Source organism: Mus caroli, unplaced genomic scaffold (genome assembly GCF_978045245.1).
Source record: "Mus caroli unplaced genomic scaffold, Mus_caroli_1 scaffold_4, whole genome shotgun sequence".
Classification (NCBI taxonomy): domain Eukaryota; kingdom Metazoa; phylum Chordata; class Mammalia; order Rodentia; family Muridae; genus Mus; species Mus caroli.
Genome location: NW_028227259.1, coordinates 62,067,147 through 62,083,609, shown reverse-complemented (window position 1 = coordinate 62,083,609; position 16,463 = coordinate 62,067,147).

The window sequence follows — 16,463 nt, the reverse complement described above, 5'->3', positions numbered from 1 at the left end:
TTGTGATAGTTTTATTTACTTTTCATACTAGCATCATCCAGTGCCATAGCTGTCCATTAAAACTCCAAAAATAATAGCTTTGGTTACTTTTTCCCCACTTTTTCAGAATTAACTGTAGCACTCAGAATTCTCTGGAACTCATCCCTTTATCTTTCTAGGGCCAGGCAATGTCATAGTTTCTGTTCTACATCTTTTGTATGTTTTGTTCCTCCTTCAAAGCAATGGAAGAAACTGTTTTAGCCAAAATATAGCATTTTAATTTCTTGATATTTGTTTAATCAAAATTATTTACTAACAGCCAATTGTAATAACAGTGAAAGGTAGACTTTGTTATGACTGTACAGAAGACTTCGTCAGTGAATAATGATAGCAGGTAGCAGGTACTGATATTCTCCATTTTTTCAATTTTTTTCATTACACATTGTCTTAGCTATTGTGCTAATTCTAGGAAATAAAATTATTACTAAGGAAATTAGAAAAATTAAAAAAAATAACTGGGACTTCTATACATTTTCAGAGGGTTAGTCTACGGGGTCGTTGTGAGGAACTCAGCACCACAAAGAATTAGCTTCTAATCCTCAGACAGGAAACAGATATCTAGAAAGAGTCTTAGCTTGCCAGAATGGGATTTTAAAACCTAGAAGATTAACCCCAGCAATGTATCTCCTCCAATGGAGAAACTTCCCCTAATTCTTCCTAGACAATTCCACCAACTGGGTACTATGTATTAAAATATTGCATCTATGAGAGGAATTCTAGTTCAACCTCCCCCCATAAACACTACAAAGCTTATTTATCACATCAAAATTATTCTCTCTTCAGGTCTCCCAATATTGAGAGACCAACTACTCATCATTTGACAAGCTTGAGTACTTTATCCCATAAGGGCATAAAGATTTAAACTCTCAAGCCACCGTCCAGAAACCAACATCTTCATAACTGTAATTCCTAAATATTGTTAACTAGTGCCAACAACTAGGGACCAAGTGTTCAATGACTGACTAAGGAATATAAAACTCTCATTTAAACTACCACATCTCACATAAGCACATGCATTGCATTCCAAGTCAGAGTTCAGGTGAGAATTCATAATAGAGTGCTTGTAGGTCTGGAGTAAATGTTCTGTCTGGTTGAAAAATTCCTAGTTGAAAACACAGAGAATGTTTTTCTGCCCCATGCAATTTAAACCTTTGTGTTCTGGCCTTACCAGGTTGTTTTGTTATTGTTGTTGTTGTTTCCTGTACTGTTGATTCCCCAAAACACTGCTCTCAGAAGAAAAGGAATGATGCTCATGACAATAAAATGAGTGTTTCTCCAGATTTTCCTCATTCTGCTAATGTGCTACATCTGTGCCCTTGTCTTTAAACATTTTCTTTAAAATTGTTTATAAGGATTCTCATAAAATGGACATCACACACACACACTTACACACACACACACACACACTTACACACACAATCAACCCAGAGAAAATATACAAATGTCTGCTTTTTTTATTTCTTTCATTGGTTATTTATTCAGTTTTCTTCATCATTGTCAACTTCTGAAGGATTCAATATCTGTAAGTGCTTTGCTTAAACACATGTCCCTGCAACTGTTTCTTGCCTCTCCCACTATCACCAGTTTGACCCTCATATTTGTTGGCATAGGTTTCTGTTCACTTCCCCAATTATATTGTACAGAAACTTTTCCTTTTGTGTTGTTAATTCTTTTAGCCTTCACCAAAAATAACGTTCCTTTCATTCCTGATGTATCATAGTGATAATTCTGACTCTGAATTTGCTCCTTGCCATCATATATTTGGTTCTTATTACGAAATTGGTGACATCTTAGTTGCAGCTTAAGACCATGTAAATTTCTTGCCCCTTCCTCACCAAACCTGGAATTTTAAACAAAAATCAGGCTTCTACAGAACTGATCCTTTCTTAGAGAATTTATCGCACTTCATGCAAAACACATCTTCTGTGTTTCCTACCTCTTCTCCTGCAGACATGGTTTGAGCTGCATTTACTCTAGAACAGTTTAGAGTGAAGAAATGTAAACTCGATTACTAAAAATCCTGACCCTGGGTTAATGCCCATAGTTTTATGTAAGCATATTTAATAAGTATACTTAATATTGTAATAGTTTCTGTTAATAATTATCTTTATAAAATATTTCCATTTGCCTTATGCTGCATACTTTTTCATTAACCATTTTCTTCATGCCAATTTTAGATATTTTTATTTTTCAAAAGTACATTTAACATTTAATCTTTATCTTTTAACACAATATATATATGTGTACATTAAATCCCCTCTTCTCTCCTATATTCTGAATTGTCCATTATAAACCAGCCTTCATCCCTTAACTTTTCCCAAATCTACCCCCACTTTCCTTCCCACTCAAATTTATGTCATTTTTTCCTTATACCTCTTCAATTTTATACTGTTCAAATGTTTTCTGGATACATGGCCTTATACTGCTGCATAGCCTATTTTTCAAGTGCTATACTCTTTTTTTTTCTCTTTTTTTAATTTTTAATATTTTTATTACATATTTTCCTCAATTACATTTCCAATGCTATCCCAAAAGTCCCCCATAGCGCCCCCCACTTCCCTACCCACCCATTCCCATTCTTTTGGCCCTGGCATTCCCCTATATTGGGGCATATAAAGTTTGCAAGTCCAATGGGCCTCTCTTTCCAGTGATGGCCGACTAGGCCATCTTTCAATACATATGCAGCTAGAGACAAGAGCTCGGTTGGGACATCTTCTGGATATTTGCCCAGGAGAGTTATTGCTGGATCCTCCGGTAGAACTATGTCCAATTTTCTGAGGAACCGCCAGACTGATTTCAAGAATGGTTGATACCTTGGTCAATGAAGGAATAAAGAAAGAAATTAAGGACTTTTTAGAGTTCAATGAAAATGAAACCACAACATACCCAAACTTATGGGGCGCAATGAAAGCATTTCTAAGAGGAAAACTCATAGCTCTGAGTGCCTCCAAAAAGAAACTAGAGAGAGCACACATTAGCAACTTGACAACACACCTAAAAGCACTAGAACAAAAGGAAGCAAACTCACCCAAGAGGAGTAGACGGCAGGAAATAATCAAACTCAGGGGCAAAATCAACCAAGTGGAAACAAGAAGAACTATTCAAAGAATCAACCAATCAAGGAGCTGGTTCTTTGAGAAAATCAACAAGATAGATAAACACTTAGCCAGACTCACTAGAGGGCACAGGGAAAGCATCCTAATTAACAAAATCAGAAATGAAAAAGGAGACATAACAACAGATCCTGAAGACATCCAAAACACCATCAGATCCTTCTACCAAAGGCTATACTGAACAAAACTGGAGAACCTGGATGAAATGGAGAAGTTCCTAGACAGATACCAGGTACCAAAGTTGAATCAAGATCAGGTTAATGATCTAAACAGCCCTATATCCCCCAAAGAAATAGAAGCAGCCATTAATAGTCTCCCAACAAAAAAAAAAGCCCAGGACCAGATGGGTTTAATGCAGAGTTCTATCAGACCTTCAAAGAAGATCTAATCCCAGTTCTTCACAAACTATTCCACAAAATAGAAACAGAAGGTACTCTACCCAACTCATTCTATGAAGCCACAATTACTCTGATACCTAAACCACAAAAAGACCCAACAAAGATAGAAAACTTCAGAATAATATCCCTTATGAATATTGATGCAAAAATCCTCAATAAAGTTCTTGCTAACCGAATCCAAGAACACATCATAACAATCATCCATCCTGACCAAGTAGGTTTCATCCCAGGGATGCAGGGATGGTTCAATATACGGAAATCCATCAATGTAATCCAGTATATAAACAAACTCAAAGACAAAAACCACATGGTCATCTCGTTAGATGCGGAAAAAGCATTTGACAAGATCCAACACCCATTCATGATAAAAGTCTTGGAAAGATCAAAGGCTATACTCTTGAAGAACACTAAAATAATAGCCAATAATGGCCAATAGCCCTCAGCTAGGAATGGAAGTTCATTGTCATCTCTCCTTTTAGTGCTTGATATGTTCTGGTTTGATCTTGCATGTGCCTTCTGTATAGTGTCAAAACCATTGTGCATTTACACAGACAGCTATGTCCTGAATATTCTTTACTTTATGTTCTTACTTTCTCCAGCTCTTACGTTCCTTTCTTTTTCCTATTCCTTCATCACACCTGAGACTTCAGAGTAGGTGTGTGGTTTTTACGTTCAATGGACAATTAAATTTTTAAAAAACTGTAGATGGTTCCTTTTATTTCCTGCAGCATTGACTATTACAAAAACTTCATAAAGTAAACTTGTCTAAATACTTGTCTCTAGTTAAATTTCAGAAAACTCATAATCAGTTTATCCATCACTAAAATTTTCTATAAGTCATCATACAATATTGAATGAAATCCTTAGTTACCTAAGAAATTCAATCTAATATTCATATGGATGTTTTGTCTTTCTTCCTATTTTATTTAAAATAGTATGTGTATTACTTTATGAAAATTGAAACTTTCAGTGTTTGCAGTAAATGAATGTAAATAGAAGTTTTTCTATGTCTTGTGAAATTAAGTAGGTCGTGATTTATATTTAAACTGTGAATCAAACAATCTTAGTGTGACATTTTGTAAAACCGCTTGAAATTAAAATAGTGTACTTTTGCCTCCCAGTGTAAACTGGTTGAGGTTTGGGGGAAAGGGCTTTAAATCTGCCACTTCCCATTCATTCTCTCCTAACTCACAGCTCCCTTCCTTCTTGTTTGCTGTGGTGCCATTTATCACAGACACTGCTTCTATCGCCCTATCACTCTCCTTCAACACGTAAATCATTGATTGTCTCTGCTGTTGTCCAGGCCGGTGTCTGAAACAGCAAAACTGTGAACAGCCATTGCAATCGCACAAGCCTCGTAAATGTTCCCCAAGATTCCCATCACACAATTCGTTTGTGCCAAGAACTTGCAACCAGCAATGAATACAGAAATTGTAATTGTGGAGTAAGCAACAGTCACCAGGTACATTCTACAATTCAGAAGGGAGCCTCATAACTTCTTGAAAGTAAGTAAGTTCATGATAGCCTTTCTGCAGTAGGACATTGAGAAGAGATCACTTTATCAAAATTGGTTAGAACAGGCTTTAATTATATCAAAGTTTAAGGGTTTGAATATGACACATGACAAACTTTTTTTTTTTATACCAAGAAAATGTCTTTTTTTCTCTGGTCATCATCTCATTTCTTGTTGCATGTATCACTGGTATGTGGTATAACAAAGCAAATTAAGACAAATGGAGTCTCGCAATAACACAGTAATAATCAAAGCAGTTATTTGTGTGACATTTTTCCTATTTATTTATTAGGTATTGGCCTTACGAACACTATCAATAGGAAAATATTTAACCCATTTTTGAGTAATGATGGAAAAAATTATACACATATGAATAGAAGGTAGAGAAAAGTCATAATGCTTCTATGGTTTATATTAGGGAAGGAACATAGGCTCTCATTCATGGTAGGCAAGCATAATACCAATGCTCAGCCATCAAAATCTTTTTTTAATTTTCTGAATTCTTAAATTTTATTTAGGAAAATAAAATACACTCATAATTGATACTTTAATAGCTATAGTACAAGATAGAATGTCACAAATTTAAAATTTGTGAAATATTACACATGTAATGTTTTAGCTGTTGAAAATATCAGGTTAAAATAAATGGCCAAAACTTTAGGATGCATATTCAGAAATTAAAGAATAATAAATAGTGATATTGTCTCTGGTTGCCTCTGATTCATGGTTAAACGCATATGTATTGCTTCATATTTTAGTGTACTTGTGCCAGCAATGAAGAAAGTACATAGTGAGAAGATGGGTGATAGCTTCTGTTGTGGTTGGCAAGATAATATGTAGAAATATTTAAGCACTGAATATGTGTGTGATCAGAGTATGATTACTTACCATTGCAGTGCATTTTATCTAGAAGATGGGCGAACAAAGCAAAGCTAGAATTAGCACTGGTCTCTAGAAATCACCTTTATCAGAAAAAAAAAAAAAGATGCTGGAGTCTTACTTTTAATGCTTTTTAATGGTTCTTTTGGATTATCCGACAGCTTGACAAATGTGTATGTTTTCATCATCTTGCTTGTGGAATGAAAATTTTTCTAAGTTCAAGAAGCAAGCAGCCTAACTCAACTCAGAGTGACTAGCCAGCTCCATACTCTATCTATCTGATATGAATAAGCCAGTTAATTCTTTGGTCAACAAAAGAGATTCTTTCTTCTTCTTCTTCTTCTTCTTCTTCTTCTTCTTCTTCTTCTTCTTCTTCTTCTTCTTCTTCTTCTTCTTCTTCTTCTTCTTCCTCTTCCTCTTCCTCTTCCTCTTCCTCTTCCTCTTCCTCTTCCTCTTCCTCTTCCTCTTCCTCTTCCTCTTCTTCTTCTTCTTCTTCTTCTTCTTCTTCTTCTTCTTCCTCTTCCTCTTCCTCCTTTTCCTCTTCCTCTCCTCCTCCTCTTCCTCTCCTCCTCTTCCTCCTCCTCCTTCTTTTTTTAAAAAATTGGATATTTTCTTTATTTACATTTCAAATGTTTTCCACTATTCAGATTTCCCCTTCAGAAACTCTCTATCTCATACCCCCTCCCTCTGCCTCTATGAGGTTGTTCTCCCACCCACCCATCCACTCCCATTTCCCTGACATGGCATTTTTCTACACTAGGGCATCAAACACCCTCAATTAAGCCACAAAGACATTCTTAATCTACTAAATGATTCATTATTAAGGCAATTATGGAAACTAAAAGCAAAGTGTTGTGAATTACAAATACAAGGAACAAATGTATAACTACAAACCAAAGCTGCTGAAGAAGAAAATAACACCCTGTATACTTTAAGTTAGGATGGTGGTTATGTATTTGAAAGAAAGGCCATAATGAGTTATGGGGGACTGGATGGATTTATGTCTGGACCCAACAGTTAGATTAATAGTTATAGTCACTTTATAAAGATTCTTTTAATTATTTTATCAGTATTAGTTTGATCTTTAGTATACATTATTGTTTGAGAGTCTTCATACAAAGTAGAAAATTAGGTGAAGATGTTGTCAAGGACAACACTATTTTATTGTGTGAAAAGGATTGAAAACCTCACACACCCAAGAAGAAAGGGTATGTGAAAACTGCATCCAGGTTTAATCATTGCTCTAAGGAAAAATTATGTGACTTCTATTCACACTGGATATCAAAGAAAGATTCCTTTACACTTCTCACTAGTGACTTTCATTACAATTTCATAATTTTCTCAAGACATTAGATGTTGTACAAAGTCTTACAACAACAACAAAATATTAAATGACTTTGTTCAATTCTACAGTGATAATTATCATTTTCTCTGAACATACTTCATTATAGATTTCCTTTAAATCACCTGTAGTGTAAATATTATAAAAGTGTAAGTGAAGTAATGTACATCCATTTGAAGATGGTACATTATGTTATATTTCAGAATTCATTAACAAGGAAGACGGCCAAATAAAATATATAACTCAACACATTTTTAAAAATATGAAATGAGTGACTGAAAGTATGAAGACAGCAAAATATAATATAACACACCTCACATCAGTTGTTTACCTAGTCTCCTAAAATAAAATCACTAGTTTCAGGAGATGGTTCAATGATTAAAAGCATTTGCTGTGATCTGCCTAGGTATAGATGATAATATCACCAGAACTCCCATAAGTCATTCTACTGTAATAGTCAACCTTTATTCTCAGCTATCATGGGGAGGGGTTACAGTGGCATGGATACAGCAAATCTCTGAGGCAAACTGGCCAACTAAACTATCCAAATCCATGGCCTCTGAGTTCAGATAGAGGTGATGTCTCAAGAAATAATGTGAAGAGTGCTGAGGACATGTCAGTTAAACACAAAATTGTACCTATCATCTCAAAATAAATGAATATACCTATGTATATAAGTACATGTATACAGGTATCATCACAGGAGACCATGCCACACCACAGATAAACTAATTATGCATGCAGATGCATGAAAAATATATTATTTTACTATATTTTATTAATAACATTTAATTACCCAGAAGAGATGTATTTAAGACTTCTTGTTGATAATATATCTGCGATATAATGCAGTAAATTGTGCCATTAAGTATGTATTTGTGTAAAATTGGCAAGTTTTATTTTCAGAACATAGAATGTATATTTAATGCATTTATATACCTTAATGTTTCATGTGGATGGACTCCCCATCTCTCTAGTTGAGAGCCAATAGCTGTTAATATTATCACATGAATTTTCATACAAGTATAACTCTTCTCCCACTGACATTAAAGTAAATCTTCCATTCACATTGTGATGTTCTATTGTGTGGAATTGCAAAGTATAAAAGCCCCCAAAGAGCTTTTAGGTGGATCACAAATAGAATAATGTTCTTCAGTAATGGTTGATAAGTCAACTTGGTCCAGATGCTTTCTTGCTTTTCTCATCTCTGACACTTTAAAGCCTGTTAATATTCTGTTACCCTTGAAAGATAACAACTGTACTTATCAAAGCAAAGCATTTTAAAACGAAAAAGAAAACAAAAAACTCCATCTTTTATTCTATGTCATGGAATTGTCATGTATGTGATTAAGATCTAAGTATTTGCCTGAAAGGATTCATCTAGAGCATGAGGCATTCAGAATACAAAACAAAGCTTGACTTATTTAATTAGTGAGGTGGATGTTGTTTTTGTTGTTGTTTTGGAGACTCAGTTGTGTCAAGAGACTTTTTTTTTGAAACTTTCTTATGAGATTATGTTTTGACTGAAGCACAGAGGTGGGGATCTTTTACTGAGAACAAGTGATGCTTTAGGGGAAGCTGCCTGGAAAAGGGGCATGTGATGGTTTGCTAAGCGGAAGCTTGAAAGAATAAGTGAGGTTTGGAAAGGGAATAAATTTAACCAAATAGACAGTTGGCAATGGTTTGTGGTATCGGTTCTCCTTGTTATTCATTCTTTGCTGGTCTTTGTTAGGGATTGCTGACACTCATCTTCATTGATGGCATTGTGTGGTATTAGTTTGACTGGTCATTTTTGTTGGTCATTGTTTATCATTGCTTCTTAGAAACAAAATATAACAAACAACCTATGGTATTCAGTGGCTTTTTGCCCCTTTTGGACTCTAGCCGATTATGAGAGCCTTAAGGTTTCTTTTGGATTAAACTGCAGTTGCAGATTCCTGAATGGTGTTTGAAAGTAGAGTGAGATACTGTTAATGATTCACATGTATTAAACTGTTGACATCCTAACAAAGCAGATTGGATTTGCCCCAAAGAACTATTTCTAAAAGGTCCACATCCTCCTTTGGTCTACTAACGTTTCCTTTCCACTACCTCTGGTGGATAGTAGGTTAGAAGGGAGGTTAAAGCATTTAACTACACTTATTGAAATAGGTTTTGACAAAATTAAGCCTACAAATTACTCTGTGTGTGTGTGTGTGTGTGTGTATACAAATGTATTAGAGTTTTTCTTATGTGTGTATGTGTGTGTGTGTGTGTGCGTGAGTTCAGGTCCATGGGTTTCATAGTGCACATATGAAGGTCAGAGAACAAATTGGAACCTTCCATCTTGTGAGACCTGGGAATCATGCTTGAGTCATATGACTTACATGCAAACACTTCTACCATTACAATGCCATGATAGTGAAGAACTTGTTCTTGTGTCATGTGGCAAATTAGATTTTGGTAACAAACGCTTAGTACTGAAAGGCATAAAGCAATAAATATAATGAGGCTTAGTGTGGAAAATTCAAAAGGACACAAAAGTAGAATAATAACACACTTCATACTTCAAAGTCATTGTAATCTTTTTTTACGTCTGCTCATGTATATGGCTATGAAGGGAAGTTTGAAAGTCAAAAATTGACTTTAGCTTAACTAAAATTGTTTTCGGAGGTGGTCTTGGAATATAGTTATGAAGACATGTGCTATAAATCACAGAGAGCAATAAAAGACAATCCAGTGGTGTAGCCATTTATCTTTTGAACAAAAAGAACCATACCTAGGTAACTCAAGGCAGTTGGGTTGGCCAGGGACCACAGAGAAAATGACTGGTATCAGTTTAAATGGAATATAGGTGAAGCGTCAAAGACGTATGTAAACAAAGCATAGAAGAGAACACATAGAGTGAGAGATTAACCTCATGCCCATTAACATCACCCCAAGGCAGCGAAATGGAAATAAAATACATGCTAGAAGCTGCAATTTTTGATTTGTCCTTGGCTATATCTAGTATGGGCCTAATTAAGTGAGAAGAGAAGACCCCATGTTCAGACATAAGGGGGCAACTTTAAACCAGTGACTACTGACAAAAATGTTAGGATCCTTAAACCAGATCCCTTCTCTTCTCATTGAAACTATGGGTCTCTCTGTTTGCTCAGATATATCTCTTTGCACACTATACTAAAATGTTTATAGAAAAAACTCAGCTCTGAATCTACGCCATGTTGAATTCAGTTCACCCTTAAAGGAATAAACGTTTAGTAGGAGCACTAGGGAAGGGAAGACATTATCAGCAAATAATTTAGAGCTCTGTAAGAAGACCATGGTACATTCATTGTCCAGAGAAGTAAGAATTAAATTCCCAGTTCACAGTTGAAGAAAATATGTTTTATATAATGCCATTGTATTACTAAACATTTTCTTCTGTCTGAAATGGAGCAGTCAGTATTTAGCAGTCAAATAAACTTACCATTGTAAAGAGACTGTACAGGGTCAGGAAAATATATACTCTTTGTTTATTTAACAGACTGACTGAACATTATATTTAATCTGAATTTAATTTGATAGATTCATATAAATGACATTCCTATGATGCATATACTACAATAAATTTTTATTCATTTATTTATTTATTTATTTATTTATATTTATTCCCCAGGGAATTACCTTGAACATTGAAAGTGATATCAAGGTTAATTTTCTGGGTTCTATTGGAAATGAAATGAGAATTTAATAATATGCTTTTGGACTTTGATATAGAGATCAATTTTATTTAATTCAGTAGAAACATTGATGCATAGCTAGATCACAGATTATTTGCCTACGTTGTGTTAAAATTATAAAAGCGATTAAGTAAAAAATTAACACAAAATATCTTTGTCTAAATCCTAGTATTTTGTTCTTCCATTGCATGTACATTTCCCCATTCCTTCAGTATTGAACAGTATGTCAATTAAGTATTAGTTAGTATATGCAATGTATCAAACTAAACTAGATTATACTTTTGTGTTAAATTATGGTAGCAGTAAAGAGAGTGTAACATAAAAGAGAAACTCATCACTGTGGCCAGCAGAAGCATCTTTAGCTGTATGGTGGTTCAAACACTCTGACCAAACACTTTACTGAACAGCTGAAAATGGCAGATGAGCATTTGGAGGTCCTTTAATTTCAATATTATGAAGTCAGACGGTTTTCCATAATCCAATTAAAAACAGACATATATCAATTTCACTGAACAATATCTTTGATATTGAAATGAGATAAACTGACAGTCCTGGAAACAGAACTTATATTTTGGTGTTGAATAAAAATAACACCCAAGTAAAGGATGTTGGTTGCAGATCTTTTCAGATTCCATAGTATCTGTGGTGTGAATGTTATGTGTTCCCATGAGATTAAAAGAATCAGAATTCTAAGAAAAAAATGTGATTTATTTCAAAATGTAGAGAGAAAGTAGAGAATAAATAGAAGAAGAAGTGGAGAATGTGTGTGGATTAATTTCTGGGTCTTCAATTCTATTCCATTGAGCTACCTGTCTGTTGCTCTACCAGTACTATGCAGTTTTTATCACAATTGCTCTGTAGTACAGCTTGAGGTCAGGGATGGTGATTCTACCAGAGGTTCTTTTATCCTTGAGAATAGTTTTTGCTATCCTAGCTTTTTTATTATTCCAAATGAATTTGCAAATTGCTGTTTCTAACTCAGTGAAGAATTGATTTGGAATTTTGATGGGGATTGCAATGGATCTGTAAATTGCTTTCAACAGGATAACCATTATGACTATATTAATCCTGCCAATGCATGAGCATGGGAGATCTTTCCATCTTCTGAGATCTTCTTTAATTTCTTTCTTCAGAGACTTGAAGTTCTTATCTTACAGATCTTTCACTTCCTTAGATAGAGTCACACCAAGGTATTTTATATTATTTACGACTATTGTGAAGGGTGAAGAAGTGGAGAGAAAGAAACTATGTGACTAATTATTCATGAATTAAATCTGCAGTGCAGAAGCTGATGCTCCCCAAAATAGAAAGGAGACATCTGATTAAAAAGGGAACATTCCTTGTAAACTTCAGCATTTGATGTCCAGTAAGAAGACAAAGTAGGTTAACAGCTCAGATTACACCGAATGACTAATGACAATGTCAGATCTATTTTAGAAGAAGATATCACTGTTGCTAAAGTATCTGAGACTTATGAGCCCTTTATTGAAAAGACATCAAGAAAAACACTGATCAAGGTCAACACTCACTGTAAACTCGAAACAATATAATGACATGGGCAATTGGATGCTTTAACTATTTTATCAAGCAGGAAAAAAAAATTGAATTACTGAGAACAAGACTACTGTGAAGCATCAAAAACCACAAGCACATTGTTAACAATCATTTTTTTTCTCTTTTCCCCAATTAGACATGTAAAAACAGTAACCTAATCACAAATATTCTATCCATTGCTGATGGTTAAATCTGGTCACTGTGATGCTTTTCAGAGGTGAAAAGCACAGCGGATGGTTGTCCAATACCAAATGGTCATGCCTGAGAACAAATGTAAAAGTAACATTATATAAACTGAGCAAGGTATATTTGGGAGAGTGTTTGTATATACTAACTTACACACAAACACACGTAGACACATATGTATACACACATATGTATATATATGTAAATGTATTTATATATGTATGTATATATATACATATATACACATATATATGCGTATAGCTAAAATCAATGAAAAAGCTCAAATAAATTTACAAGTTAAGGAGAAGTGGTATATAGCATAGTTTAGTTGCAGGAAAGGAAAGGAAAATATGTAATATTATAATCTCAACAATAAATGATAAAAATCATAAAAAACTAGAATAATGCAAGTCTTGTTCTACTTCTGTTACACACAATCATAAACTTTCAGTTATAATAAAATGATGTAGTACAATAATAGCAAGTGTTAACTATGAACTTAATTTAGCAAACTGTCAAAATTATAGCTTAGACTCATAGTCATTGAGTGTGCTACAGTATCTACATGAACCTACAACTGTGCAAAATCAAGCAACATGGAGACTATTTTGTACTAAACAGTTAAAGACCTTCTATAATTTATTGAACATATGTATAAAGAAACTGCTGACAATGCAGTGAAGGTAGAGTATTGATTCCTGAGCCTTATGCTTGCAAGGCTAACTGGGAACTCTGGCTTAATAATGCTGGCTTCATTTCCAAGCATCATTACTATGAGTAGCTAACCTGCAAAGAGGTCACACTTCAAGTTTGAAGTATGGCTTTTACTTACACATATAAAATTCAATTGAAAGGTCAAAAATATTGTACATAGAACCATTGTAAATTGTGAGCTTTATGGATTCATTAGGTGATAAAATCTCAAGGATGATGATGATCTAATGTCTTGAAGATGGAAACTATAATAAAAATTTGAGAGAATGACCCATGTTAAAATGGAGCTTCAAAATCAAATATGTCTATCTTAGAAGAATATCTCAAACTTACTTTAGTTGCCTGTAAATAAATATAATAGGAAGAAACATATCAATATATCCATAGTCTTGTTATACTAAGCATACCTACCAGAAATCAAAAGTGATGCTAAGCTTTGATTTTTTTATCATTATTGTTATAATGAGCTAATATATTTTAATCTCAGTTTCATAATTACAGTTTTAGGTAAGTTCAGAATGGATGTTCTGTCATGTTTTATACCATACCAAAAGTGCATTTCCTTTTACTAGTAGTATACATGCCTTTACAATATAACATCCTGAATAAAACATTCTAAGAAAATTGACCAGATTCAAAAGTTTAGAAATTAGAGTGTAGCTATATCTTTATGATTAACTGCTCTATTTTTCTAATATTTTATTAGATATTTTCTTTATTTACATTTCAAATACTATCCTGAATGTTCCCTATACACTCCCCCCACCACTCCCCTATACACCCACTCCCAATTCTTGGCCCTGGCATTCCCCTGTACTGGGGCATATGATCTTCTCAAGACCAATGGGCCTCTCATCCTATTGATGACCAACTAGGCCATCCTCTGCTACATATGCAACTAAAGACACGAGCTCTCGAATTACTGATTATTTCATATTGTTGTTCTACCTATAGGGTTGCAGACCCCTTCAGCTCCTTGGGTACGTTCTCTAGCTCCTCCATTGGGGACCCTGTGTTCCATCCTATAGATGACTGTGAGCATCCACGTCTGTATTTGCAAGGCACTGGCATAGCCTCACTCGAGATATAAGGGTCCATTCAGCAAAATCTTGCTGGCATATGCAATAGTGTCTATGTTTGGTGGCTGATTATGGGATGGATTCCCGTTTGGGGTAGTCTCTGGATGGTCCATCTTTCCAGCTTCTGGCTATTATAAATAAGGCTGCTTTGAACATAGTGGAGCATGTGTCCTTATTACCAGATGGAATATCTTCTGGGTATATGCCCAGGAGAGGTATGGTTGGATCTCCCGGTAGTACTATGTCAATTTTCTGAGGAACAGCCAGACTAATTTCCAGAGTGGTTGTACAAGCTTGCAATCCCACCAGCAATGGAGGAGTGTTCCTCTTTCTCCACATCCTTGCCACTATCTGCTGTCACTTGAGTTTTTGATCTTAGCCATTCTGATGGGTGTGCTGTGGAATCTCAGGGTTGTTTTGACTCACTGATAAGTGGATATTAGCCCAGAAACTTAGAATATGCAAGATACAAGATATAATTTGCACAACACATGAAATTCAAGAAGAACACCACAAGCCATTGTTGTTCTGTTTAGGAATTTTTCCCCAGTACCCATATGTTCAAGTCTTTTCTCCAATTTCTCCTCTATAAATTTCAGTGTCTCTGGTATTATGTGGAGTTCTTTGATCCACTTAGACTTGAGCTTTATACAAGGAGATAATAATGTATCAATTCACATTCTTCTACATGATAACTGCCAGTTGTGCCAGCACCATTCGTTGAAAATACTGTCTTTTTTCCACTGGAAGGTTTTAACTCCCTTGTCAAAGTTCATAGGTGACCGTAGGTGTGTGGATTCATTTCTGGGTCTTCAATTCTATTCCATTGAGCTACCTGTCTGTTGCTCTACCAGTACTATGCAGTTTTTATCACAATTGCTCTGTAGTACAGCTTGAGGTCAGGGATGGTGATTCTACCAGAGGTTCTTTTATCCTTGAGAATAGTTTTTGCTATCCTAGCTTTTTTATTATTCCAAATGAATTTGCAAATTGCTGTTTCTAACTCAGTGAAGAATTGATTTGGAATTTTGATGGGGATTGCAATGGATCTGTAAATTGCTTTCAACAGGATAACCATTATGACTATATTAATCCTGCCAATGCATGAGCATGGGAGATCTTTCCATCTTCTGAGATCTTCTTTAATTTCTTTCTTCAGAGACTTGAAGTTCTTATCTTACAGATCTTTCACTTCCTTAGATAGAGTCACACCAAGGTATTTTATATTATTTACGACTATTGTGAAGGGTGTTGTTTCCCTAATTTCTTTCTCAACCCATTTATCCTTTGTGTAGAGAAAGGCCATTCATTTGTTTGAGTTAATTTTAAATCTAGCTACTGCACTAAAGCTGTTTATCAGGTTTAGGAGTTCTCTGGTGGAATCTTTAGGGTCACTTATATATACTATCATATCATTTACATATAGTGATATTTTAAGTTCTTCCTTTCGAATTTGTATCCCCTTGATCTCCCTTTGTAGTTGAATTGGATTACCTGCTCTTATATTGACTTTTCTGTGCTAATGTCCAAAAACCTGTAAACTAAGTCTCTAAATATTGGTATGGGCATTTCTATGCATATCTAATTTTTTGATCATTTTTATATAATTAATTTTTCATTTTATTTTTATTTCATAAATATGCATTGCATTTATATCATTTCTCCTTCTTCTCTCCCCAAGTATTTTCCCCCACTCAATTCCAACTGATTTGATTGATGGCTGTTTAGTGACAGAAAGACATTTTTTGTTTAGGGATATGCCTACTGATAGGTTCCCCTTGTACCAGGGGATTATCCCATACCAATGACTATGAAAAAAAAAAAAAACTTCTTCTGACAGGGGAGAGAAGATGTGGACATCTTACTATATTATTGAGAATAATTTAGAGTGTGGTACATTTCTCCCAAGGCTGCATATTTTTGATAATTCTTTAAAATCTTGTGT